This window comes from Staurois parvus, unplaced genomic scaffold, assembly GCF_062004578.1.
Source record: "Staurois parvus isolate SC_StPar_1 unplaced genomic scaffold, SC_StPar_1.0 ptg000599l, whole genome shotgun sequence".
In the NCBI taxonomy this organism is placed as follows: domain Eukaryota; kingdom Metazoa; phylum Chordata; class Amphibia; order Anura; family Ranidae; genus Staurois; species Staurois parvus.
The window spans coordinates 2,466,329-2,494,250 of NW_028318395.1; the positions used below are offsets into that span (position 1 = coordinate 2,466,329).

The 27,922-nt window shown below is 41.7% G+C and overlaps 1 protein-coding gene across 3 annotated transcripts in view; it reads left to right on the top strand.

The window, feature by feature from the left end:
- Positions 1 to 27,922, top strand: part of MDFIC (MyoD family inhibitor domain containing) — a 176,260-nt gene that overhangs the window by 46,432 nt on the left and 101,906 nt on the right. The window lies entirely within an intron of this gene.

Sequence of the window (27,922 nt, forward strand, 5' to 3'; positions counted from 1 at the left end):
CAAAGAGTTTTTTAAGGGAAAGAAGTGGAATGTTATGCAATGGCCAAGTCAATCACCTGACCTGAATCCGATTGAGCATGCATTTCACTTGCTGAAGACAAAACTGAAGGGAAAATGCCCCAAGAACAAGCAGGAACTGAAGACAGTTGCAGTAGAGGCCTGGCAGAGCATCACCAGGGATGAAACCAAGCGTCTGGTGTTGTCTATGCATTCCAGACTTCAGGCTGTAATTGACTGCAAAGGATTTGCAACCAAGTATTAAAAAGTGAAAGTTTGATTTATGATTATTATTCTGTCGCATTACTTTTGGTCCCTTAACAAGTGGGAGGCACATATGCAAACTGTTGTAATTCCTACACCGTTCACCTGATTTGAATGTAAATACACTCAAATTAAAGCTGACAGTCTGCAGTTAAAGCACATCTTGTTCGTTTCATTTCAAATCCATTGTGGTGGTGTATAGAGCCAAAAATGTTAGAATTGTGTCGATGTCCCAATATTTATGGACCTGACTTTATCTTTTGGGAAAAATTATCTAACTGTGACTACATGAAAAGCCCTAATAGTTAGATGAGTCTGAATTGCTTATGGTTAGGTTAATATATAGAAGGTAATGAATAGGGTAATGACACATTAATATTAATATGCTAATGATAATGCAAAACCATGGGTTTAAAATATTTAGAGGATTACGTCTGAGGCAAATTATGTCGTACATCCCAGGAGTCTTCAGGAGGTCTTGTGGTGTGGGGATACAGTTTAGATGCACTTTAATTTTGGTTATTTAAAAGTAATAAAATATATTTTTTTAAAAAGGGGCCTGGGTGAATGTGCCATACACTCAGTTATATTTAAAAGCATGAGGGTTTTTGTTTTTTTGAGATCCCAATATGGCGTAAACAGACTATCCGGGAAGGCGCCACTTTTTTTCCTTGCTCTTCTTTGTGAGCTCAGGAATTGGGCAGCATAACTGAGTCAGATTGTGTTATGTCCTAAATAAGCCCCCCTGGAACATGGTACAATCTGCTTATAGAGACTGTTAAGTGAGAACTTTTAATAATGTAATAGGTTGCAATAGGTTTTTAAATAGATTCATATTAAAAATATGTGTGTGTGTGTGTGTGTGTGTGTGTGTGTGTGTGTGTGTGTGTGTGTATATATGTATGTACAAGGGCTATTCATAGTTGAATGTACTGTACACAATTTAAATTCTGACAATTATGGTCCCTCAGAAGAAAAGGATCCGGGCTGCTCTGTGCAAAACCGTTGCTCAATGCAGATAAGAATGACACGTTTGTTTATTTTAAAAAAACAAACAAAAGCAAGACTTTAGCATCACTTTAAAAGCATTTGACCACACCAAGAGCATTGTGATTAAATGCTTTCCATTTTTAAAAATGGTGCAGTTTTCTCATCTCTGCCTTTTACTCCTGTTTGCTCATCTCTTCCTGTTATAGAGGCGGACGGATTGGTTCTGGCCTTTGTCCGCCTGTATGAGCAGCTGGTGGAAGCATGGGCTAGTTGATCGGGTGTCCCAGATTGGACAGGCTCTGTCTCCCCTCCCAGTGGATGTAACTAAATTAAAAAAATATATATATGTGCAGATAACAATCAGGTTATGACAACAAAAATAAATCCAAATATAAATAGAAGTTTATATTCAAATATTATTTATTGAAGGATTTTTTAAACCTACAGAAAAGAAAAACATGGTAAATGAGAATATAAAGTTCACTGAGAAAATCATAAGGCACAAAAATGAAAATAGGCGTGAAGGATCCCCACCAACAGGCCGGGGATATTTGAGGTTCCAGGTGTTACATGAGAGGTATGTTCATTGTCGAGTGAACCTTTCTCGAGGTAAATAGGTTTTAATTAGAGAAGAGGTAAGAGTTAGGTAGGGGGAAGTAAGCAAAAGGGGGGCGGCACAAAGGAATACTCGTTTTATATATAAAATCGGGTCATAGTAGTAATCATTTTACGGAGCAGTTTGGATGTTTTAACCATCGAGACCATTGAGTTGTAAATTTGTGGGAAGATGAGTTATGGAAGGCTATTCTTCTTTCCATTTCACATTGGAGCTTTAGGTCTTGAAAGAGGCGAGACAGAAGGGGGGTATTGTTAGAGCGCCATAATCTAGTAATGTTGGTTTTTGCAGCTGCTAAGATATGTAGAATGATGGTCCGTAAATTTGTGGGGAATTTATCTATGCCAATGTGCAGGAGAGCCAAAGTGGGGTTTGGTGTAACTAACGTATCTGTAATTGAGGATAGTATTCTAAAGACTTTGTTCCAGTAAGATTTAATTGACTTACAGTTCCAAAGTATATGAAAAAGTGAACCAGCCTCTCCGCAATGTCTCCAGCAAGCACGCGAATGTTGTGGGTAAAATAATGCTAGCTTAGTAGGGGTCGTATACCATTCGTGTAGAATTTTTAAATATGTTTCCCAGTGGGAGAAACATTTCGAGGCCTTGTAGGTAATAGTAAATGTGTTTTCCCATATATTTGGGGAAAAGGTTTGGTGTAAGTTTTTCTCCCAGTTGGTTAAAGAAGACGTGTATGTTGTGAATTGCTTTTCGGTTATAAATGTGTAAAATGTGAAAATTCCTTTCTTTGGATAAGTGGTTCTATGAAAAAAAGATGAACCAGTGCAGGGATTTCCATGATTTATGAGATATTATTTTTGCATAGCGCATGGGCTATGCGCATATAGGTAAATTGTTTGTTGTCAGGAAGGTGAAATTTTATTTTGGATGATATGGAAGGAATCTAATGTGTCTGAGGTATATATGTCTTGAATATGGAGTATGCCAAGGGCCGTCCATGTTCTTAAGTTTAAGTGGGGGGTGAGGTGGAGAAGAGATGATATTGGGGTAGGGGTTTGGACACTGTGGTTTCCCGATTTGTTATAGTCAATAAAGTCATACCAGGCTGTTAAGGAGGCCTGGATACATGGATGCTTGTGGAGCGTTTGATTCTGAGCGGTGCGGGGTAGAAATAGTATGTCCGTTAAAACATATGGGTGGTACAAAGATGTTTCCATGGTGGTCCATATTTTTTCAGGGGAAGGATGCCACCAGAAGAAGAGCTGGTCCAGTAGAACAGCTTGGTAGTAGGATTTCACATGTGGAAGGCCTGCTCCCCCTCTGGAGGTAGGGTGTATTAGTAGGTTTGTGGTGCATCTAGGCTTTTTTAGGTTCCATAGGAATTTGTTTAATATCGCCTGGAGTTTGGTGAAGAAAGAGTAGGGGGCTGGAATAGGTAGTGTTCGAAAAATGTAAAGTATTTTAGGAAGTATACACATTTTTAGGGTTGCTATTCTACCTAGTGTCGATAGAGTAGTGTTGCGAAGGCTTTTGTTGGCTAGTATTGGCGGTGAGTTTAATCCCCAAATATGGGATGCTGTAGTTTTCCCAAGTAAAGGGGAACTGTTTAGAAAGTAAGTCTTGGGTTATGGGCGGAGTGAATAGGTTTAGAATTGATGATTTGGGTTCATTAAGTTTATAATATGAAACCGCTGAATAATCACTAATATGTGTACGAATCATCTGAAGAGATTTATATGGATTTGTGACTATCAGTATGATGTCATCTGCAAAGAGACTAATTTTGTGTTCGGTAGAATGATATTTGACTCCCGTGAACTTTGGGTCATTTCTGAGTTTGGTCGCTAGTGGTTCTATTAGTAAGGCGAAGATTAGGGGGGATAAGGGGCACCCTTGTCTGGTTCCATTTGATATGGAGAAGGGTTGTGAAAGTGTGCCGTTAGTTAATACTCTAGCAGATTGTTGGGAGTAAAGGGCGAGAATCGCCGATAATATCCATCCAATAATGCCAAATTTCTGTAGTGTAAGTGTCATGAATTGCCAGTGAATTCTGTCGAAAGCCTTTTCCGCATCTAGTGATAAAAGGAGAGAGGGACGTCTATCAGTTTCTCGGTGGTGCAGAAGAGATATTATTCGCCTGGTAGCATCTGGGGCCTGTCTACCGGGTATGAAACCAACCTGATCTGGGTGGATCAGGTTAGGCAGATAAGGGAGCAATCTTTGGGCAATTAACTTGGCATATATCTTTATGTCTGTGTTGATTAACGAGATCGGTCTGTAATTTTGAGTGAGTTGTGGGTCTTTACCCGGTTTCGGGATAGTGGTGATTATCGACTGCAACATGTCAGAAGGGAATTTACCGTTAGACGCAGCGTGATTATAAAGGGCAGATAGGTGTGACTTAAGGTCGGGTGCAAATGTTTTGTAGAATTCATTAGTAAATCCATCGTTCCCTGGCGATTTGTTTAAGGGTAAAGTAGAGATCACTTTTTCAATTTCTGCGGGTGAGATTGGCGCCGATAGAGATTCAAGTTGAGAAGGGGTGATATGGGCGAGATTGGAGTTATGTAGGAAACTTTTTCAATTGTGGAAGCCGTAGGTTGGGTTGTATTTGGGTCATCTTTTTATATTCTATAGCTTTTGATAGTATGTTGCAAAAGCATTGGCTATGTCTTGCGGGTTCGTAAGAGGTGAGCGCGTGGTTGGGTGTTGTAACGTAGATATTTTGGTCTTGAGTCGTTTTTGTTTAATGATCCTAGCAAGAAGAGAACTTGCCTTATTTCCTAGTGCATAAAATTTGGTCTTTGTTTTTTGGAGATTGGTGTCGTATGAGTGGAGTAAGAGGTTGCGCAGTTTGTTTCTTTCTTGGTTTAGAGTCGCGGAGGTGGAGGAGTTAGGGTTATTTTTGTTGAGTGTTTCATTTACGTTAATTGAGGTTAGGAGTTGATCAATTTGTTGGGAGCGCTGTTTTTTTATACGCAAATTTAATTGTATGAGGATACCTCTCATGTAGGCCTTGTATGTTTGCCAGAGTGTGGTAATTGAGATGTCCGGAGTGGTGTTAGTAGCAAAAAATAAATTATGGGCTTCTAAAATATGCTTCTGATTGTCCGGGAATTTTAAGAGTGACGAATTAAGTCTCCAGATCGGCGGAAGTGCTGAACGTCTATCATCATCTAAGGATAGGCTGATTGGAGCATGATCTGACCAAGAAATAATGCCAATGTTCGATGAGGTCGCTTGTTGTAGTGTCCATTTATCGGTGATAAACATATCTATCCATGAATAGGAAAGGTGTGCAGGGGAGTAGTAAGTGTAGTCTCTCTCGGAGCCGTGGTGACATCTCCAGATGTCGTATAAGTCGTGGTCGTGCAGAAATTGATTAAAGGTATATTTAGTGTGTTTTTTCTTGGAGGATGAATCAAGAAGTGGGTTGCTCATAACGTTGAGATCTCCGCCAATTGTGAGTCTGCCTTGTTTATGGGTAGAGATAGTTTTGTAAAGTTTCCGATGGTTGTTGTTCGGGCCATAGACATTCACCAATGTGAGTTATGTCATTGATCTGACAGATGAGGATGTGAAAGCGTCCAAGTAGATCGGCAATTTGTGATACTGCGGAAAGGGAGGGAATCGCTAATGGCTGTGATGACTCCGTTTTTCTTCTTGGGGTTGGTTGACATGAATACTTGTGAAAAGTGGTGGAGGTGTAGCTTAGGTTCTTTTTTCAGTGGCGAAATGGGTTTTTTGTATGAAGAAAATGTCAGCTCGAGATTTCCGGGTTTCTTTAAGGAGTAATGATCTCTTAAAAGGGGAGTTTAGGCCTCTGACGTTGAGAGATATTATATTGATCATTTGTGAGGAATTATTCGTTGAAAATATAGCGTCGGGTTTTTGTTTAAGAGGGTCAAGACTCGGTAAACTCCTAGGAATGGAAATTGGTAGTATACTTGTGGTACCAGTATGGCTCGAATAGCGGCTGTGGAAATGTGGTTCTGTGTAGACTCTAGGAATGCGAGTGTAGAGGTAAGGAGGAGTAGTCGATGGTGCCGTAGAAGAAGGGAAGTGGAGACCAACAGGGTATTAAAAACAGTTCTGCAGAAAAAGCAGGTAGGCCAAGTAGCCAACAGCGCTACTTTAGAATTGAGGGGTAGAAATGGGCTTTGACCACGGAGGGGGTCATGCCAAACAAAAATAAGTAGAACAGTCATCTTCAAATGAGGGCCGATCGCCAGACATTTGGACATTAATAATAGGCCCCTAGGGGGGGGTAGGACAGATGTCTGCACCTGAGATGCTTCATATAGTCGCTTGGGTTTCTTCCATGTGTTGGACAGAGTTAGGAATATTATCCTGTGTATCAGTAGGAAGAATGCTCCATGTTTTAAGCAGATCAATGCCTGCTTCCAGGTTCTTAACGGTGAATATTCTGCCTTGTCGCCGCACTATTAGTTTGGTTGGGAAACCCCATTGGTATGCTATACCATGATTTCTTAGGGCCTTGGTGATTGGAAATCATTTTCTTCCTATTAAGGAGCGTGGCTTTGGATAGGTCCGCATAGAGGCGGAGATTTGCGTGAGATGGCGGGAGAGGAGGCATGTTTCTGACCGCTGTCATAATTTCCTTTACGTGGTAGAAGTGTACTCTGATTAGTACATCTCTTGGGATAGAAGCTGACAAACGCTGGCTTGGGCAACCGGTGGGCTCGGTCAGTCGCGAGCTCTATATCCGGGAGTGTTAGGAGGAGTAGTTTGACGTATTGTTGTATGTATGGCAGTAGAGTCTCACTCGTTACTGATTCAGGGATCCCCCTAATTTTGATGTTGTTGCGTCGCGAGCGATCTTCCAAGTCGGCTAATTTTAGGTTAATTTGTTTGATGTCAGACGAGTGATCCGCATGAGCATCAATCAAATCATTGTGGGCTATTATTATGTCACCCAAGCTGTTTTCAATGTGGCCTATTCTGCGTTCTTGGTGCTGTACTGCGTTAGAAATTTGGTTTAAAGATGTAAGTATGTCGTTTTGCAGGGATTGACGCAAGGACGTCAGCATGTGCTTCATCGTCACCTCTGTGAGCGGTTGGTCAGTTGCAGGGAATGCCCCTATGTCAGGGAGGTCTACAGTAGGGGATGAAGGCATGTAGTTTAAGGCTTGGCAGGGAGGGTCCTGGTCTTGGTCCAGACGGGGTCTGGATTTGGCAGGGCTACTAGTCGTGGGGGACAAGGGGGGTGACAACTCACCAGGGTCCCCTGGATACAGCGATGCTTGGAGCCTCGGATCTCTGTGCTGGGCTCTGTATTCCTCCTCCTCGTGCCTGCTGTCTCCTCTCCCATTACTGCTGCGGCCGCCATCTTGGTTTCCCAGGGCAGGGAAAAAGTTAGTGAGCTTCCCGGGGTGATCCGGGGCTCTCCTCCTGCGGGGCATGGTTGCTGAGGTGCGGGCAGGTGTCCGGATGATCGTGGGGTGAGTGCCGGGTTACTGCTGGCGGGTGGACTGAGCGGGTCTTAATACGCATCCATCGCGTAGCCGGCCGCGCATGCGCCCCCATAAATAGAAGTTTAGAATATATAGGGTTATATATTGTGGTATTAATAATGTAATTTTTTTTATGTAGAAATATATAATAAACCATCCACAATATTTGCTCCGAATTCTAAATTAGATTGTACATTGTACAATATTTGCTCCAAATTGCCATAAGATTTAACAGCTTGTTTCAGCTTCACACTGCCCTAGCCTGCCTATGGTTTATGAAAGCCAGGCCATAACATTCACCTCTCTTGTAGAATTTTATTTAACTTTTTAGAAGGGTCACTTTAGAAGGGTCAGAAGGAGCATATGGAAGCAAAGCAGACTTTCCTTTTAAACTTATTGTGTCCTGTGTGTGTGTGTGTGTGTGTGTGTGTGTGTGTGTGTGTGTGTTCTTTCATATTGTGTATTTGTTTTATTTAATATTCAAAAATGGAAGTTTTAGCTCGGTCCTTCCCTACCTGGAATTCTCTTCGGGAGTCACGAGATGTCCCTCTGGTGGAATTTTTTCGTTACGTTCAATTGCGGCATTGGCTGCTCTCATTGCGGGGCACTTCTCTCTTCCCGTACCAGAAATCTGCCTTTGAACTGCTTTGCCAACAGCGGCCGGGCGCCCCAGGCCTTATTTCCCTTCTTTATGCAGATTTAAATAGACGCTCGTCGCATACTTCTTTCATATGTCGTTCAGTGGGAGCGCGACCTGGGAGTGGTTGTGGATCCAGAGGACTGGAATAGGGCCTAGTCGCTTGTAGCTAAATGCTTTTTTAATATGACCGCGCTGGAGGCGGCTTACAAGGTAATGTTTCGTTGGTATTTGGTTCTGGCTCGTTTGGCACAGGCGAATCCTGCCTGCAGTGATCGATGCTTTCGGGGTTGTGGCCATCGTGGTGATGTAATGCATATCTGGTGGTCATGCCCGAGGCTGCTTTGTTTTTGGTCTCGTGTGTTTGGCCTCCTTTTCACCTTGTTCCATCTCTCTATACGACGGGATGCTCGGTATGCTTTGCTTCATTGTCCCATACCAGGCCTCTTGGCTCATCAGCAGAAGTTGGCTTCCTATTTGGTTTTTGTCGACCTCTAGAACAATTGCTCAGGCCTGGAAGAGCCCGTTTGTCCCTCTTCAGGGGGTGCGGGACCGTATGACCACTATGGGAGTTATTGCAGATACTCGACATCTGTTCATTGAGCATCAATGTAAATTCTTGAAAATATGGGAGCCGTGGTTGCAATATACCTTTCCCACGCTCCCCCCGGCTAGTCTGGGGATGTGATGTTTGGCTTTGGCATTCTTGGATCCCTGCTCGTGGTTTGGTTCTTTTTTCTTTTGTACTTCTCCTTCCTACCCCCCTCCTCCTCCTCCTCGCCCTCCTCCTCCTCCTCGCCCTCCTCCTCCTCCTCCTCGCCCTCCTCCTCCTCCTCCTCGCCCTCCTCCTCCTCCTCCTCGCCCTCCTCCTCCTCCTCCTCGCCCTCCTCCTCCTCGCCCTCCTCCTCCTCCTCCTCGCCCTCCTCCTCCTCCTCCTCGCCCTCCTCCTCGCCTTTTAGTCTGAGTTATTATCAGTGTTATATTTATGTTTTGTTATTTAAGTACCATTGATAGCCCCTGCGTGGGCGATCTTTTGCCCTGTTGGTGTTAGAGCATTGATTTCTTCAATTTTCTACTTCTTCTATCTGCAATTGATAGCCCCTGCGTGGGTGTGATTTGTTGCTCCTGTGTTAATTGTTATTAATTAATAAAAACCATTGAAATACAAAAATGGAAGTTTAGGAGTGTTACAGGGGGCAGAAGTTATTGTGTCAGTATATACTGGAGGAGAAAGGTTCTGCTTATGGAAACATCAGGGGCTTTCTTTGTGTGTTGCAGATTAATTTCAGGGATTCTGATTCTGCACTTTTTAGCTCACCTGAAAATCCAGCACTGAAAAAAATGAAACTCTGAAATCTTCTGGATGCAGTGATTCTAGGTTCAGTGAGCTTCCATCAACCCTTTTTGTTCTTGTTACATAAGGCTACATGTACACTAAAGCTCTCCTGGCCACTGAAAAATGCTAAATGTGGCAAAAACGTGGTATCACGTTTAGCCATTTATTGACTTCATTGACCAGAGTACTTACCATTGAAATAAATAAACGCTTAGTTTACACACGTTTCTGTCACGTTTTGCATCTTTTGGCCAAATGGTGCTTTCCTGAACGCGATTCTTCAGGAGAGGGACATTTAACTGCCCTAAATGCTGCTGCTGCTGCTAAATGCTGATAAAAGCCTATGTGTGCATGGACACAGGCTTTTGTTTAGTTGAGTTTAGAGGCTTTGGCAAAAAAGTGTCAAAAGCTCCTAAACTCATGTTTAGGAGCAGCGGTGTACAGGATACCTAAAAGCACTTAATGCAGAACTGTTGTGTACTGCTCTTGCCATAATGTGCGAGTATGCATAGCTTACTTTCACACTGAGGTAGACTCAACTGGCTGTTTTCCCTCCTCCAGTGTTGACATGTTAGGGTTGTCTCTTGTTTCTCACAGGAATGGACCAGGAGTGTGCATTGTTCCACATCACTTGAATATGGCAGGATTGGACCAGAAACGTACACTGCATTGTCCATGCCCCATAGACAGTGTCACGATGTGAAAAAATTGCTAGGAGACGGGAAATGTTTTTAGAAGCCAAATCTCTTCTGATAGAAAACTCTACTTCCTAGTTTGTTTTTTTTTTTTTTGTTTTTTTTTTTTTAATTGAGGAATGCACTACCAGATTGACCAAATAAGATTTCAATTGAGTATCATACTTTGCTATCTTAAAACATTGTGAATGTTTACTACTTAAATCCAGGGAATGATTTGAACTTATATTTTTAGGTAGCTATTTGTCTTACATCGTACAGCTTCTCTTTGACAGGAACACATCCTTAAATTTAACCCCAAAGGCTTCAACAACATTGGATTACAAAACAGTGTCTCTCTGCTATGATGCAAAAATCTTGTTTTTTTTAAATCATACACTTCTTTATGAAACCAAGTATCCTTCTGGGTATGCTAATAAAAATTGTTGGTCTCTGGTTTCAATTTTCTAGTGTATTGCAAGTTGCTTCAAAATAACTTTTTAGGCTTTATATTTTAATGTTTTGCAGACCGTTTTCCAGTGCAAGTGAATTTATATTTGGGAACCTTTTAATCAGAGAGGCCAACATATGTGTGTTCTTACGTCTGATCCAACATATTTACAACAGATATTAATTATCATAGTTTCTTTGTGACTCAGTGCTTCTAAACAAACGCAGCTTGTAGTATACAGTTTTTTTTATTTTTTTTGGTGGAAGCACTTGGTTGATTCATTTGATACTATCCATTTATTTGCTTAGTTATGCTAAATACCTAGGGGCACTTTCTAAATCTCTATTGAAGTGTTATGTAAAGTGTTTGCAGTCTTTAAATGCCTCACAGCAAATTTAGCAAGCATATATACAATATGTAATATTTTTAGAAATCACAAAAACTAACACGTGTTTGCAACATTGTATTTAGTCTACTGTGACATACGGTTGTTATTATGATTGGCGTTTAGTAAGGAAGGTGAGCACTATTACAAATAACTAAGCATGCTGTATTTCCTTGATATTAGGACTGCTTAGCCCTAGTAATTTATTGTCTAAATAGAAGTATAAGGCTTCTTGAGAAATACTAATTTACTGCTTTGTCTTTTGCATTGGCCTTATGCCTTAGCCTTCCAAAATGTTTAAAGAAACATCAGGTCTTCTAATACTGCTAAATCAAGTATTATTTAGCTATATGTCATTTTGAGTACAAGTTGTTGTCTCGCTCAGTCGTAGCCCTATATATATGTGATAAATGTAATCACTATATAAAATGTTCCTATCTGGACCTTTCCAACATCACTGACACGCTATACCAGAAAAATAATTCCAGTGATATTTTGGTGATTGAATTTCCTAGAAAATTTTAATTTGTAAATAGTGACATGTTTGCTAACTGACTGATCATTGAGAGAATGAGTGTTATTTTGTGAACCATTGGTTTGTGCTTGCAGCCCACATATCAATAGATAAATCTAGACACTGGACTAAAGATAAAATTATTAATATTTATGTTCCGATGTTGTGAATGAAAGTGGGTTTGCTTGAACAATGTTTGTTATACTGTTTGCCTAGTTTGGTTGGAGTTTCATGATAGTCTGGTTGTGTGGTTAATATCTTATGAATTCACACTAGAATATAGGCCCAAGAAACTTTTGCATGGACATGTAAACTGTCTTAATGGCAAAATGTTGGGAACAAAAGTGTGTTCTTATTTTTTTTTAAAGAATCATCTGAGGCAAATCATCATTCACCTCTAGTCTTTTACTGAAACCTGTTTTTGCTTTCCAAACCAAATGTAGGATTTCTTCCCACTCATTTTGGATCTGTGGACTCTCAACTTGTTCCTAAGGGTGCAAAAGTTCCACATGGAACCTGCCAGGTCTTAATTGATTCCCTCCTTGTGGAGGATTTTCTGGCCTCAAACAACGTGGATGCTCATTTGCACAAGGTCATCTTTATGCCTCATTATCGCTACCCATATTGTACAGCGGGCAATTAGCATTATCAATTGTTGCCCTTCTTTTGGTCTTTCCATGCCTACCCTGAGTTTTCGTCAGGTTGTTTGCTTCAGTCCTGGCACTGCTCTGTACTCAGGTGGTTTATGTTGTGGGATACCTAGGTGATCTTCTGTTAAATGACCAGTCCTTCCTGCACCTAGAAGACATCCAGCAGACTGTTTAGAGCTTTTAGTTGGGTCCTCAGCTTGAGAAAGTAAACATGTTGGACCCATTCCCCAGACTGTATTACCTGGGTCTGACACTAAATACAGCCCTGTCAAGAATATTTCCTGCCTTGGGACAAACATCTTTCCCAACACTGTCATGCTGTCATCGCTGTCGGGCTCAAGCCCTCACTTTGTGCCTGCATGACCTTATCTTTGATCAGCTCCATGCATCTGATCCCCAAGACCAAACTCTCCTTAGTGTGGTGGATTTCCAACTCAGCACTGGAGTTAGGGAAGCCTTTTCCTTCAAAAACATGAACAGTTCTCACAATGGATGCCAGCCTAAAAGGCTGGGATGCAGCCCTACATGCCCTCTTGTGCAGGGTACTGGTCATCATCAGAAGCTAGCCTTCCCATCAACTTTCTGGAGCTTAGAGTGAATCTGTGTCCCTGAGAACACCCAACTAGAATCCAATTGGACAATGCCACAGCCGTGGACTACATCATTTAGCAAGGAGGCACCAGGAAGGAAGTGGACTCAATCCTTTGACAGAATGGCACCTTTCCACCCTTTCAGCCATCCTTTCAGCTGTCCACATCCCAGACTTGTAAAAGTTTCAGGTGGACTGTGATCTGTGCCTGGATCCAGGGGAATGGTGGTTTTTCAAGTCTTTACCACAGGTGCAGGGTGCCAGATGTGGATCTTCTGTCATTCAGGTTCAACAACAAACTGGACACGTATGTCTCCAGATCAGAGAACCTTCGGGCTGTCGCAGTAGATGCTTTAGCAACTCCATAGGATCAATTCAACCTGATCTATGCCTTTTCAGCCCTTCAGATACTCCCTCGTCTTCTCTGCAGGATGGAGGCATAGGGCATTGGTATTTGCCTTGCACCAAAATGGCCTAGGAGAATATGGTTCTCGGATATACTCGGGCACCTGACAGACACTCCGTGGTCCCTTCCATATTGTCAAATGCAATAGTACTGCAGGAGGAAATGAAATAAAACTGGAGCGCTCAGAATATGATGCAGCTGTGCATGGTAGCCAATCAGTTTCTAATTTTAGCTTGTTCAGTTAAGCTATCACAATAACACCTGGAAGTTGATTGTTTTTTTTGCACCAGATTTTGCATTCTCCTGTTTTAATCTCCCCCTATATGTTTCTGTTAAAGTTGTTGTAAACCTCAGACATGAAATATGATCAAAGCCTATCCCTCTATACAGTAGTGTGTACTTGTTTCAATTCAGAACAAGTGTCATTTCTGATTGCTGCCTCATTGCAGGTCTATCAGCATGAATCTCTTTTCCTGACACCAAGGGAAAAATGGTGACAGGGGAGGGCACATCTTGTAATTAAAAACCTCATCTTTGTTCCTGTGTGAAGTGGGTATGTCCCTTCCCTCCAATCAGCTCTCAGAGCTCTCCTCACTGATGTTACTTCAGCTCTCCGCCCACTGCTTTTCAGAGCCGAGAGATCCTGTGTAAATGTAGGGGAAAGACTGTTGTAGATAAATAGTACAACTTATGTTGGAGAAATGCTTCATCTCTGTATCTCCTGAGGCCAGTTGTTTCACTGGATATATGTAAGGGTTTACAACTACTTTAACACTATACTTTTACTCATCATATAATGATCAGATATGACTGTATTCAACCAAATTGTGATGTGATTTTATTCAATTTAGTTTTTTCTGCATATTGGTGCTTTTCCATAAGTTGTACTTCTTAGTCGTTCTCAGCTGTACTGTAATGCTATCTGAGATCCTTGAGTGAGCCAACATAAAACCACACTGAGGTTTTTCTGCAGACTCTGCATAACCGAAAACTTCACAAGGGGGTATTCACAAACTTGTTTATTTGGAAATTATGGAGACTGATCTAAATTATAACTGAAGCTGTTCTAGTATAAAGCTGTTTTTGTTCACGGGAGACATTTCACAACAATGCCTGGCAGTGACAAAATGGTGAAAATTATATCATTGGAATTTTTGTTATTTTGTAGTAAATGCAATTCTTGTGTTTCTTAACCACTTCCCGCCTGCCTGCCCGCAATGTACTGTGGCAGGGCGGCAGCTACAGGCAAAGCGCTCCCCCCCCCATCATGACTTCTTTGTACAGCGGAATGAAGATCCCTGTGAACGGGACCCGGTGATCACATGATCACTATGTAAGCAAAGCTGTTATGAATCTCATTCATAACCGCTCTGCTCCTCTTCCTGGTGAGCTGTGATTGGCCCACAGCTGTCACATGATACATGGGGTCAATCATAGCACCCTGTACCAGGTGACCAGCTCCAGCCAATCACAGATCACTATTCTGAGCTGTCAAAACTTAACTCATTCATGACAGTTCATGAATGAGTTAGGTTCATGACAGCAAGCTTTGCATTGCAGGAAAAATGATCTTTATGTCACCTGCAAAGCAAAAAAACAAAAAAAACAATCCCTGATCACCCCCCCCCCCCCACCCCACAGTAGTACAATGTTACTATGGTAGCATTGTACTATTCTGATAAAAGTATTAGAAAAAAAATTATAATAAAAAAATACCATATTGAGATTTTTTTTTTTTTTAAGAGTTTTTTTTTTTTTAACTACTTGCCAACCGCTTACCCGCATTTTGCGGGTGAGCAGCAGCTCTTGGCAAAGCAACGTAATCTTGCGTCACTTCCTATTTTGGTGTGTGAACGCCCCTGCACCTCCCCCCACCTGTCAGTCCAGGGAGAGAAGAGAGAACACGGCACCGTCTAAAAGCACTACATTTTACACACACACACGTTAGATTAGCACATTTAACCCTTTGATCGCTCCTCTTAACCCTTTGATCGCTCAGTCACCCAGCCAGGGCCATTAGTACAGTATCAGTATATAGAATGTTTTACCGATCACTGTATTAGTGCCAATAGTGACATCCGATAACATCAGGGTCAGTTAGCACTCCTCTCAGCCAAGGTCAGCTAGCGTTAGATTGCCCGCACACTATCGCACTCATGCTATAGGTCGCTGATCACTGCCATTACTAGTTTACTGTTAATGGATCAAGATATTGGTCATGAATAGAACTATACTAGTGCCTCCTTTTGTATACTGTCCCCAAAAATGCAGTGTTAGCAGGATCGGCCCCGTTCGGTGCCAGCACTAGTGTTTAACCCCTCCGTTGTTTTTCACAGAAGATTTCTATCAATTGATTGTGGGCCAAAGCAATTTATACGCACAACAATACATCGCCACCCACCCAAATTCACATGGAAACCTATCACGGTTTCTGAATGAAAAACTTTTTTGTGCCTAACGCTCAACATGGGCATTATAAAAAAGAATGAATTGCGGCCATGTTGATCCACAGAGCCAATTCATCATATGCCCATGTTTTCTGCTGTTATAGATATGCCAAACATGGACCAGCAATGTTCTTTTACATCGCTGGACTATGAGTGGTTATACTAGGATGATGCTTGCAGCTACAAGCATCATTCTGGTACTGTTTTTTTTCAGCTGGAGGTCAGCTTTCATGTGTTGCAATCCTAGTGGCCAATTAGCTGCTGAATTGTTTTTACGAGCAGCGGGAGGGGACACCCCACCCCTCCTGCTGTCTTCCACAGTTTTCTTGGGCTTTCCTGTCCCACAGGGGAATCTGAGAATGCAGACAGAAGTTCCTCCCAGAATGGTGCCAATCATCTCTATAGTCTAAGAAATCAGAAGCTACGAGCATTTCATCACTTCAGTTTTGTAGGATAAATATACAGTGCCATTTGTAAATTGGGAAAGCATCTGATCACACTGATCTTGGTGAGATTAGATAATGTAAGGGCAGAGGAGATACCTAGAGTCTGATAGACCCCAGATTTCTCAAAAAAGAATATATGACAATGCCCAATGAAGTTATAGGGGATATTTGCATTCCCTGTGATAGCATTAAAAGTGATAAAAAAAATGAAAGGGACAGTGTAAAAATATAAGCAAAATAACAAAAAAAAGCACCCTTGCCACCCTGTGTGCATGCAGCTTCGTACGCAAGCGTTGACCCTGCGCCGGTATGTAAACAGTGGTTGCACCATGCATGTGAGGTATCGCCGCGAATGTCAGATTGAGGGCAGTAATTCTAGCACTAGAGCTCCTATATAACTTGGTGACCTGTAAAGGCTTTTAAAGCATTACCTATCGAGAAAAATGTATGTACTTTGTTGCCATTGCACGGGCATGTGCAATTTTAAAGCATGTCATGTTTGGTATCTAGTTACTCAGCCTAACATCATCTTCTATAAACAATTGGGCAATATATTGTGTTTTTGTGCATTAAAATTCTAAAAAGTGTATTTTTCCCAATAGATTTGTGTTTGGAAAATCGCTGCACAAATACTGTGCAATGTCAAATTTTTTAACACCCACTGTTTTATTCTCTAGGGCCTCTTCTTTAAAAAAAATATATAATGTTTGTGGGTTCAAAGTAATTTTCTAGCAAAAAAACATTTTTTTCATGTGAACAAAAAGTGTCAGAAAAGGCTTGGTCTTCAAGAGTGGGTGATGTGTCATAAGCTTCTAATGTTGGCCCTGAAATGCAAGGATAGTAAAAAAAAAAACTCCTCCAAATGACCCATTTTTGGAAAGTAGACACTCCAAGGTATTTGCTAAGAGGCATGGTGAGTGTTTTGCAGATCTCATTTGTTGCCACATATTTTTGGAAAACGAAGAAAGAAAACAAATGTATTTTTTCTTTTTCAAAACCCTGTGACAAAAATGATATCTGTAAAATTCTTACCATGCCTCTTATCAAATTCCTTGGAGTGTCTACTTTCCAAAGAGGGGTCATTTGGGGGGGGTTTGTACTATCATGGCATTTTAGAGGAGCCTCCGAAACTGTGATAGGTAGTGGGGAAGTGATATGCCCTTTGAAAGCCTGGAGGTGGTCATTGGATTTTGGGGGCTTGTATGTAGTTAGGCTGCCAAAAAGTATTTCACATGTGGTATCCCCATACTCGGAAGAAGTTGGAGAATGTGTTTTGGGGTGTAATTCCACATATACCCATGGCATGCATGAGCAGTATATCCTTAAAGTGACAATTTGTGTAAATAATAAAAATACAAAAAAAATTGTTATATTCAGAAATAAAATGGCCAAAGTGGCAAAAAATAAAATGTTCCATGGACTCAACATGCCTCTCTGCAAAATCCTTGGGGTATCTACTTTCCAAAAGGACTTAATTTGGGGGGGGGGGGTTGTAATGCCCTGGCATTTCAGCACCTCAATAGTGATAGGCAGTCTGATTGGAGACTGAAATGACAAGGTCGGCCTCACTTGTGTCACTAGCCCTGACCCCACTGGAAGTGGAACAGAGGGTGTCTAGGGACCAGGGGGACAAGAGCGCCAGCAGATGTTGTTTGCAGCTCTTGCAGCTGGAGACCTTGGAAGACTGATGAACCTCCGATTCAGGCACAGTAGTGATATGCAGCGCTGGTATGGTAGGTCGCTAGGTGTGCACCAGAGTAAGACAGGAAGCTGGGATGGGAGACAGGAGCAATGTCATAGGAATAGCCGGGGTCATCAACAAGCGGACAGCGAGGTACCAAATCATAAGCAAGCCAAAGTCAGGAGCGGAGTCGAAGTCAGGAACGAGTATCAAGCAGAGGAGGAAACGAGAGTCAAGTCAGGAGCAAGCCGAAGTCAGCAACAAGGGAATCACACAAGAATAAGCAGGGCACAGGGGGAGCTGAAGACCAGTCAGCACTTAGCATAGGCTGAGGCACCCTTTAAATAGTCAGTCTGGCGCCAATCTTCGCCGTACGTGCGTGTGCGCGATCACGCATTTCTGTGCGCACGACCGATCACTCTTCTCCAGACATTTCTTTGCGCATTTCTATTCGCCAATCGTCTCACTGGGATTCCCTTACACAGAAAGTAAAAGCTACGTAAATTCCAATAAATATACCATAGTTTGTAGACGCTATAACTTTCACACAAACCAATTAATATACACGTATTGGGTTTTTGTTTTTACCGAAGACATGTAACAGAATACATTTTAGCCTAAATTTATTATTAACTTTGAGTTTATAGGATATTTTTTATAATTAAAAGTGAAAAATATAATTTTTTTCAAATTTTTCTTTTTTTTGTTTAGCGCAAAAAATAAAAACTGCAGAGGCGATCAAATACCACCAAAAGAAAGCTCTATTTGTGGGGAAAAAAGGACATAAATTTCATTTTGGTGCAGCATTACATGACCCAGCAATTACCAGTTTAAATAGCGCGGTGCTGAATAGCAAAAAATGGCCTGGTCAGGAAGGGGGTAAATCCTCTGGAGGACAAGTGGTTAAAGACTGTTGTGTGTTTAAAGATGTAAGACATTTAATAGAAAACTTGGCCACTCTTTGTATTCTCTGTAGCCTTTTTATAGTGTGTTTGTAAGGTCTGAGCACTCACGAATGAGTTATCTTCAGCTCTGGATAGAAGAGAACAAACTTTTTCCAGCAGCTCAGAGATTCAGTAAACAAGTGTGCTGGTCTTCTGAGACTCGGGAACCAGCCCAGTCATGTTATGACAAGGCTACATGCGATGTGGTGTGATTATGTTATTATGTATTGTGTAAAAGAAGGGAAAAGTGGGAAATGATGCATAGCAGAAAAAGCACAGACAATTTATATTAGGGATTGACAAATTAATTTGGATCTCATGAGTCTGTTAGTCCAGTCAAAGATGTGGCATGTGTATTTTTAAAGCTGAACTCCTAGCATGAATACATTACCAGATTTACAGCAGCAAAACATTGCTTTGCCTCAGAAGCAAATCTGTCTTGCAGGGCTACATCTGCAAACCAGCCTGTTTAAGATGCTGGGATTAGTACAGCTCCCTCTGTACATCTGGGCTGCAACAGATGTAAGCACTGCAGGTTTGAAACCTCAGCACTGTGGTCATATCTCCACCTCCTTTACCTTCTGGTCATTCATAAATCACACAGCTTCAGACTTCGTTTTCTGAATGATCAGGAGGAGAGGGGCCAGAAACACAACTTGATGTGCTTCCATTGGGAGCATCCCAGAAGTGCAGCAGGAGTTTTACTAATCCTGACATCTAAATTAGCTAAATTGCATGACATGGAAGCCTGTATGATGGAGATTTCCATTTGAGATAAAGGAAAGTTTTAGCACCATACTTAAAGTGGCAAGCATACTTTATGTACACAGTTCCAACCCCCCTCTATGAAATCATGGTAATGGGATTAAGCATCTGGTAATTATAGAAAAATGGTGGTTTCTTAACTGTTTAAGTTATCTCTTAACATCCCTTGAAGACAAAAGCGTTTTTTTTTTTTTTTTTTTTTTTTGGGCAATGTCTCAGTTCCACAAATGATACCTTTTAGGTTTTCTAGTCTACCGCAACATATAAACATGTGAATAGTGTTGCACTGCTAACCCAACCATAAACTATACATCTATAGCAAATGTACAGTAAAAATAAAGATATTGCCCTACTGGTACAGTGGATTAATACAAAAATAAAGTGAAACCTGGGCACATGAATTCACCAACACTTTGCCTGAAAATTAACAAAATTAAGCACAGTAATGTCCTACTGTTTCTTCAAAAAGTGTTGAATAAACGTGAATTACATAGATAAATATACAGTTGCAAATACACTCAGAAAAAGTGTCAAACAAATAATATGATCTGCCAAATATACAGTCTGTTACTGAATTGTTAGTGTCCACATAGATCCCCATCACACTCTTGGATTTAAATCCTGTATGTACATCCATGAATCCAGATTAAAACACTCCATGTGTCTCCACCACCAAAGGTTCACCTGGCTAGTTACATACAGTAAGTTATAGGGGTGTGGAAACTTTTGAAAAAACTACTTGTCCAGAGACTTAATCTGGGTCCCAATCTACTTGTCCCATATAACTTATCTACTTGTCCAGATAAAAAAAAAAAAAAATAAGGCGCTGTTAGGTATGTTTGGGACTTTTACAATCAAAAGGGGCTCTATGGCGACTTGAACGTTTAATTTTTGTAACATTGCGGTGTATATCTCCTCCTCCCCTCTCTGCCTGTCTCCAGCACCAAACTCTGGGACTAGCAGGGAGGAGAGAGACCTTGCAGTGTATTGAGCACCGATTGGGTGCTCGTCAGGAAAGGGGAGTGTCTAGCTTATCCTTTATCCCTTTCGCTGCCAGAGCCATTTTTGTGTTTTTTGCACGTTTTAAAAAATCAATTTAGGCTTGAAGATTACACAAAACCACCAAACATTTTATATTTTCTGAAAGCAAAGACCCTAGAGAATAAAATAGTGGTAGTTCTACTATTTTTATGTTGCACGATATTACCGCAAAGGTCTAGGAAACGCAAAATTTCAGTTAAAAATACACTTAAATTAATTTTAGGGCACAAAAAAGCAATAAATTACAGTATTTTTTTTGTAAAATATAAAAGATGAGGTTCCACTGAGTACATAGATACCCAACATGTCAAACCTTAAATTTGCATGTGCTTGTGAAATGGTGACAAACTTCATTACCCTATATTTTCTATAGGCAACGTTTTTAAAGCCCCTTATAGGTCATCAGTATAGTGTTATGGAAGAGGTCTTAGTAGGTGCTAGAATTATTGCTCTCATTCTGGCATGCACGGAGATATGTAACGTGTATCGCAATTAACATTTTCATACGTAGGCGCCCTGGCGCGTGCTTTTACTTTTTGTACGTGCGTATATATGGGGGTGGGCTCAATTTTTTTTTTTTTTTGAGGGGATGTTATGTGCTTGAGTGCAACTTTTGATTTTTTTTTTTTTTATACTGTAAAAAAAAAGTCCCCTATGTGATGGGTTTTGGTGACAGGTTCTCTTTTTTGAGACATCCAGTGTCTAAAAGACCCTGCATGTCTCCCCTGTGTTCTCCTGAATGTAATGCAGTGTACATCACACTACATTACATTCTTTCCCAGCCTCTATGGCCATGAAATCTGTGAACGGGGACCCATAACGTCACTTCTGGGTCAGGACAAGAAGGGGAGGGGAGCGGACGTGTTCGCTCTCCTCCCTCACCTCTAGCCGCTGGCACACATTGAGCCAGACCCGCAGATGGGTAAGCAGACTTAGCAAGTGGAGGGAGGTACACGTGGGGGGGGGATGGCACCATGATGGACTGTGTGAAAGCAATCAGGCAGCAGCACTGCTGTCCGAATGTTTTCACCTGACCGGTGAGCCCTGCTGCAGGGCTAAAGGTTGAAAAAGCTACCTGCCCAATGCCTGGAACTACATGTCCCGGGCGTCGGTCGATACAAATTCAACATCCCTGAAGTTCATACAGGTCCGTATACGCTTGATACCCAATATCATCTAGGGTCATCCGCCAACAAATTGCGCAATTTCGGAAAATGAGGTGCAAGTCCCCTTTTAAGAATAGTTCTTGAAAGTAGGTTGTTCACAAAAAAAGCACAAGACACTAGCAGAATACTTTCCATAGTGTAATACAATTTATGGAACTATACTATAGATAAATAGAGCATCACAGTATAAAAAAGAGTCCCAGACTCTTAACTGCGTTTTACATATAGTCATCTGCTTCCGGTCTCTGCTCCAAACCGGAAGTGACGTCATCTGCCTTTTGAGCCGATGCGTCGTGTCACGAGGTCACGTGATTTCTTCATACATTTTTTGGGGGAACTGATACGGTTTTAACCCCTTTATGACAGAAGGTAAAATAACCTGAGCTCAGTTTTACAACTTCAGTGTGTGGTGGCCTTTATTTGATGGTAAATGGCAATGGATGTTTCTTGATCATTTTTTTTTATTATAATTATCAAAGAAAACTGGCCCAAAATAGTAAAAAGAGCAAAAAACATTAAGCTTTAGTTGTATTTTTTGCCATTACCCACTACCAAAAAACAAACAAACAAAAAAATCTCCTGATACTGACATTTGTGGCTATAACACATATGGGACAATACCACATTGTTTGTTATTTGCAGCTGTAATATGGCCAAGAAACAATAGTGTGCATTTTATTTTTTGGGTCTTTTTTTTTATTTTACCTAAACACACTGACACTAGATAAAAAAAAATAAAAACTTTTTTTTTTTTCTTTTTTTTTTTTTTTTAAATTCTACATAAAATTTTCTGAGCATGACCCTGATACTAACCTAGATCAAGCAATATTATCTTTATTTACTTACTTTTGGACTACTCGCCCAGTGATTTGTTAACTTAACAGTGAGAGCTTAAAGTGGTTGTAAAGGCTCAAGGTTTTTTACTGCATGAAGGTAAAAAAACTTCTGTGTACAGTGGCCCCCTCAGCCCTCCCCCTCCCCCAATACTTACCTGTCCCCTCGGATCCAGCGATATTCTCAACAGCCTCTGCTTTCTGGGGACTCTTCCTCCTCATTGGCTGTCAATCACAGCCAGTGAGCCAATGAAGATAGCAGGGCCGAGCTGTGGCTCTGTCTTGCGGGCACTCGCCTTCAAGGCACCGCTCAAGGGGGAGGAGCCAGGAGCGCTGGCGAGGACTCTAAAAGAAGAGGATCGGAGCTGCTCTGTGCAAAACTACTCCACAGAGCAGGTAAGTATATTATTATTATTATACAGTATTTATAAAGCGCCAATGGTTCGCTCAGCGCTGTACATTACAAAGGGGGACAGAACATGTGACAGAACAATACCAATACAATGCAAAACATGAGGGGATCGAGGGCCCTGCTCTTTCGAGCTTACAATCTAGGAGGGAGGGGGTGGTGGCACAGGAGGAGATAGCTGTGGGGGATGGAGTGGTAGGAAGAGTGGAGGAGGTCGGCAAGTTAGCAGGGGGTGGGGTAGGCTTCCCTGAAGAGATGGGTTTTCAGGGTGCGCCTAAAGGAGAGGAGAGTAGGTGATAATCTGATGGGTTGGGGCAGGGAGTTCCAGAGGATGGGTGACACCCTGGAGAAGTCCTGGAGGCGGGCATGGGAGGAGGAGACCAGGGAACTAGAGAGAAGGAGGTCTTGTGAGGAGCGGAGTGTGCGTGCTGGGCGGTACTTGGATATTAGGTCAGTGATGTAGTTCGGGGCAGTATGGTGGACAGCTTTGTACGTCAGTGTTAGGATTTTGAATTTGATCCGTTGCGCAATCGGAAGCCAGTGGAGGGATTGGCAGAGGGGGGTGGCGGAAACGGAGCAGTTGGAAAGGTGAATGAGTCTGGCAGCCGTATTCAGGATCGACTGAAGCGGGGATAGCCAGCGGCGAGGCAGGCCAGTGAGGAGGGAGTTGCAGTAGTCGAGTCGTGATATGATGAGAGAGTGGATGAGCTGTTTAGTGCTTTCTGGGGTTAGGAACGTGCGTATTTTGGCGATGTTGCAGAGGTGGAGTCTGCACGAGTTTGTTAAAGATTGGACTTAGGGCTGGAAGGATAGGTTGGAGTCCAGAATGACACCCAGTACTCTGGCCTGCGGGGCGGGTTTGATGGTGGCGTTGTTGGATGTGACGGAGAAGTCAATGGGGGGTGGTGTCCGGGCTGGGGGGAAGACAAACTCGGTTTTGGAGAGGTTCAGTTTAAGGAAGTGGAGCGACATCCAGTCTGATAAGTCGCTCAGTAGGTGTGTGATTCGGGCGGAGACCGAGGGGGTGAGGTGGGGGGTTGAGAGATAGAAGTATAACATGTTTGTTATTAAAAATAAATAAATAAAAAATTTGTGTCACCTTAAGTTGAGCCAGGTTGACAAGGGCACACACTAGCATGATGACTAGGTTTGTGATTGCTAAAAATTTGATTGGCATTGCTTTCACTTAAAGCCTAAGTACAGCCAAAATAAAAAAGAGAAAAATCAGCATAAGGGACATCATTTACAGTCAGTAAATACATATTTGATTCCTAGCAGTTCTGCAATAAATAAATGTTTAGTTCTGTTTTAATGATTTTTTTTTTAAATTAATACAAGAGACCAATATATAAAAAAAATGTTTTTGCATGTTGATACATACAGTAAGAGAACTACATATTTATTTCTTTGAATCTTCTCAGCAGGGATAGCGGTAAAATCTGAAAGGGATTCTAAACCTTCACCACACTATTCAAAGGTTTTGGCTTTAGAAATACTTTATTTTACCAGCATTGACAAAAGTCATGGGTTTGGTGGCTCAAAAGACACCCGGATGGATTATTTAGACAAAAGAAAGGTAAAAAGGAGTACCTTGTGGTGTCATGTAATGCCACGTTAATGCTGATTTGTATAGTGTTTTTAAGGAGAGATACACTTTAGTATTTACATAGACCTAACTTTGCAGCAAAGCAAAACAAAATTTCCCTTCATCCTGCTATGGGTTCCTAAGATGACTGTTTAGTTGTACATGTTGGAACACGCAGCAACATCACTTCTTTATTTTCACAGCAAGTAAAAACAGTACTTAAACATTGCTTGCAATATTGATGTGCCTGTTAATTAATCTGAGCAGGACATATGCAAAACATTGAAGTAAAAGCTATCAATACAAATAATATCAAAGTCTATACACAAATAAGCTATAGCGCAATTAAGAAGTGTAAGTAAAGTCCATGAATAACATTGCATGAGCATACCCTGTTAATAATTAATTCTTACTTGAAAAAACATTAGTAAAGACTTTGCTTTGAAGTGCTTTCAGTCAGCATGTCAAAACTGCAGTATCCATTCATGTTGCATCTCAAAAATTTCTAGAGGCTTCACTGTATGTTACAGTAAAGTTGTCAAACATCATTGTCTTTGGTTTGATGGATTTTCAAGAGTCAAATAACTGAATGCTTCCCTGTTTCACATTTAAACAATGTGCTCAAAGTATTAAATTTTTGTGTTTCGCCTAATAGGAAAACAACTGCTTAACTGCTAGATGACAGAGCCTCTTCATCTTACAGAACTACCAAGTTCCAATGTTATGACTCACATGCATAAATCTTCATGACATTTCATTACAGATGCAAACCCCTTCCTGGACCTTTCAGACTCATGTGCTAACTTTAGTTTCACTATCACACCCTTTGTACTCATTTATACTCATCTGCCTGTTAAAAAATAAGTTTGTATTTGAAGGATGATAGCCAAAAAATTATTTCTATCTTGAAAAACATGTTGACTTGTTGTTCTAATTCTATAGTATATATTTTATACTACATCTTGTGTGATTTCCCCAGGCACTTGACTTTATTATAAACTATAATAAAATAAACTTATTTGCCCGAATGCTCTTTTCCAGCAATTTGCTGGCTGGTCAAATGATTGGATTAAGGTGCTATTCTGCTGACAATTTTCTGCCCAGCTGTTTCAATTTATCAGTTGAAAGATGTCAAACAGAGGGGCGCTGACAGGGCCACTTAAAATAAGTTTTTTTTAAAATCATACTTGCCTAGGTGGATGCAGCAGTTCTCCACTCTGAGCAGAGAGTGGTGTCTGTCTGTCACCGCTCTGCTCTGCTCACTGGTCACGATCTTTTGCCAGCCTGGACTGGCTCTGTGACAACATCCTACAGAGCGCTCTAGCCCGTTATCAGTTAAAAATGGGGCACAGGACTCCTGTACTCCACAGGAGATGTACAGCCAAACAAGCTTTGGCTGTAGTTCTCCTTTAAGTTGCAAATTTCGGACTGGTTTATCATTTGAGTAAAAATCTGGTAAATTTGATTCAGGTGAATCAACCTATTAAAAGGTAATATAAGATAATTTGAATTTGTTTATACTTCAATTTTGTAAGCCTTGCTCAAAAGTCTTATGTCTATTATACTGTATTAGGTCCTCGCGAAGCGGTGTCTAGCAGCTACTGTATGTCATTACCTAACAAGCACTGAAGCATGTATACTTCCCATTGCCTGTTCTGTTTATTTTTCGTTGCATTGGTTAACTGTAGAAAGGTAGGTTTAGTAGAATATGTCAGGAAGTAGGTGTACAACCAGTTAACAAGGTAGAAATGGTAACAGGAGTGTGGGGAAACACACTTTTTATTGGCCACAAAGCTGATCATGCATTGGAAAATAATCAATTTATTTTTTAAATTGGGGATAGCACATGCAAACCCCAGGCCTAGAAAACATTCAGATGCCTGAACCGTAATCTTTACTTTTTATGGGAAATTGAATTCTTCTTTCTACAATGTTTTGCTTTGGTTTTAATGCTCATATTCTTTTGACTATACTTCTGTAGTTCACAGGAGTTCGTTCTGTGACCTGTTTTCAGCTGACAGTGGGCTAAAGCTAAATGTATTGGTGTTTTTTTTTATTGCAGCTGAAATTTTTTTTAACCACTTCCACCGCTGGAAGGTTTTACCCCCTGCATGACCAGAACATTTTTTGCTATTCAGCACTGTACTCCTTTAAGTGCCAATTGCTTGGTCATGCAACACTGTACACAAATGAACTTTAAATGTTTTTTTTCACACAAAGCGCTTTCATATCACCACTGTTTTTTTTTTTTTTTTTTTTTTTTTTTGTATTATAAAAATGATTTTCTACTTTCTATTATAAAAAATATTTGAAAAAAAAAAATCACATTTCTTAAGTTTAGGCAGAAATGTATTCTGCTATATGTCTTTGGTAAAAGAAAAAATCCCTAAAAGTGTATATAATTGGTTTATGTGAAAATTATAGCATCTAAAACAGGGGTCCTCAAACTTTTTAAACAGGGGGCCAGTTCACTGTCCCTCAGACCGTTGGAGGGCCGTATGGTCATCTCCTGTACTGTGTCCACATTTGTTCAGAGACTGCGGACATACAACGGTGGCGGGAATACTGGGCCGGCCGCTCTATAAGACGCACAGACATTTCCCCCCCAAGTCTTATGGAGCGAAATAGTGTCCCATCATTTGGTGTCAGTGGGAGGCATAGTGTCCCATCATTGGTGTCAGTGGGAGGAATAGTGCCCTACCATTGGTGTCAGTGGGAGGAATAGTGCCCCATCATTGGTGTCAGTGGGAGGAATAGTGCCCCATCATTGGTGTCAGTCGGAGGAATAGTGCCCCATCATTGGTGTCAGTCGGAGGAATAGTGCCCCATCATTGGTGTCAGTGGGAAGAATCGCGCCCCATCATTGGTGTCAGTGGGAAGAATCGCGCCCCATCATTGGTGTCAGTGGGAAGAATCGCGCCCCATCATTGGTGTCAGTGGGAAGAATCGCGCCCCATCATTGGTGTCAGTGGGAAGAATCGCGCCCCATCATTGGTGTCAGTGGGAAGAATAGTGCCTCGTCATTGGTGTCAGTGGGAGGAATAGTGCCTCGTCATTGGTGTCAGTGGGAGGAATAGTGCCTCGTCATTGGTGTCAGTGGGAGGAATAGTGCCTCGTCATTGGTGTCAGTGGGAGGAATAGTGCCTCGTCATTGGTGTCAGTGGGAGGAATAGTGCCTCGTCATTGGTGTCAGTGGGAGGAATAGTGCCCCGTCATTGGTATCAGTGGGAGGAATAGTGCCCCATCGTTGGTGTCAGTGACATCAATGATGGGGCACTATTCCTCCCACTGACAGCAATGACACTTAACTAGCCGACCCCTGTTCCAGCATGGTGCTGCTGCAGCCAGCATACCTGGTTGTAGCAGCACCATCTGAATGGCACTTACCGGGTGGTCAGCTGTCCTCCTTCCTTCACTTCGGCCTCTCCCTCCCTTGATTTTCGCGGGGCTGCCCGGCTCCGCCTCCTCGCCGGTGATTGGCTGCCTGTGTACCTTTCCTGAGCTACAGTACTGGCGCCCAATCACCGGCAAGGAGGCGGAGCATCGAGTAAAGGAGCTGCGCATCCTGGACTGGATCGTCATGGGACTGGGACCGGAGCCAGGTAAGAGACAGCAGCCCCCTACTCGCCCTTCTACTTAGTGTCCCCTGCCGGCGGGCCGGA